The 1,211-nt window shown below is 56.2% G+C and overlaps 1 protein-coding gene across 3 annotated transcripts in view; it reads right to left on the bottom strand.

Annotated features, from left to right (window-relative positions):
- The window catches only part of SERAC1 (serine active site containing 1), a 52,778-nt gene that overhangs the window by 14,032 nt on the left and 37,535 nt on the right, over positions 1-1,211 (bottom strand). The gene's annotated exons all lie outside the window — the stretch shown is intronic.

Genomic DNA, 1,211 nt, shown 5'->3' with positions numbered 1-1,211 from the left:
CATCCTTCATGTGTTAAACCAGGGGCGCACAAATATTTGAGCCTGGAGAGTCACATAGGGAGTTTTCATGAGATACTTGGGCCGCGTTAGCACACCTGCCCCCTGCAACAACTCACCAAATCTCCCTATGTTGTATGGGGCTCCAGGCAGGCAGGGAGCAGTGTTTGAGGCAATGGGCACAAGTTCTACAGGCAGGGGCGTGCCAGGAGTGGATCTCAGCTTTACCCTGGGCCCTGGCCCAGTGCTGTCACCAACCCAAGATCCCAGCCCAGGGGGCAGCTCCTTAACCAGCCATATGTCTCCCAGCCAGTTTCCATGTACAGCCCAGGATCTCAGGGAAAGAACAGCATGGGGCCCTGTGGGGTGATGAGTGTGGGGGGACAGGAACTGGCCCAAATAGTACAGTCCATGGCACTCCACATGGGGTTGAGCCTCAACTGCTCCCACCTAAGGCAGACGGTTCTGTGCTCCTGCTCACACCTGCCGGCTCGGCCCTGGCTAGAGTTCACAGCCTACCAGCAGGGTTGCTCCCTATGCGGCTGCAGCAACTTGGGTGCTGCTCAGCTCCCCTTGCCTCCAGCAGTAGCTCCTCCTCCTTCCCATGCCCCTGCTGCACTGCTCTGGGAGGGGAGGAAGCTTCAACCAGGTGGCTCCTGCCCCAGTGTGTGGGGCTCTGGCTTCAGCTCCTGGCTGCCTTCCACCCTTCAACTGGCTGCAAGAGGAGGAGCTGCCACTGGAGACGAGGGAGCTGAGCAGCACCAGGGCAGCTGCAACCACTTCAGAAGCAGCCCCTCCAGAAGCTGTGCATGGCTGGGACCTGGGCCAGCTGGCACAAGCAGGAGTTCAGCACTGACTGCCCCAGATGGGGCTCAGCTCCATACAAAATGCCATGGAGGCAACATGGACTAGATCCAATCAACTGGCCCATTCTCCCCCTTGGGCCAGATCCAATCAGTTGGCAGACTGAATTGAACCCATAGGCCATATTTTGCCCACCCCAGGGTTACACATTTAGGACTAGCTATCTTCTACTTTGCAGAGTGAACCGTCAGTGGCTCAGTGCCACACAAACTGATCTAACATTTGGTTGTAAAGTGAATTGTCCCAACTCAAATGAGACGTTTTGCCCAAACCAAGAAGTAGAAGAGCAGTATCGGAGCTGGCCCTTGCAAGCTGATTTCCGTGGCTTTTCAAGGTCATCATTTTGACCT

The sequence above is a fragment of the Alligator sinensis genome, unplaced genomic scaffold (genome assembly GCF_000455745.1).
Source record: "Alligator sinensis unplaced genomic scaffold, ASM45574v1 scaffold331_1, whole genome shotgun sequence".
NCBI classification, from domain to species: Eukaryota; Metazoa; Chordata; order Crocodylia; family Alligatoridae; genus Alligator; species Alligator sinensis.
Note: the sequence above shows the minus strand (reverse complement) of the source record. Positions and strands in the feature narration are given on the sequence as shown.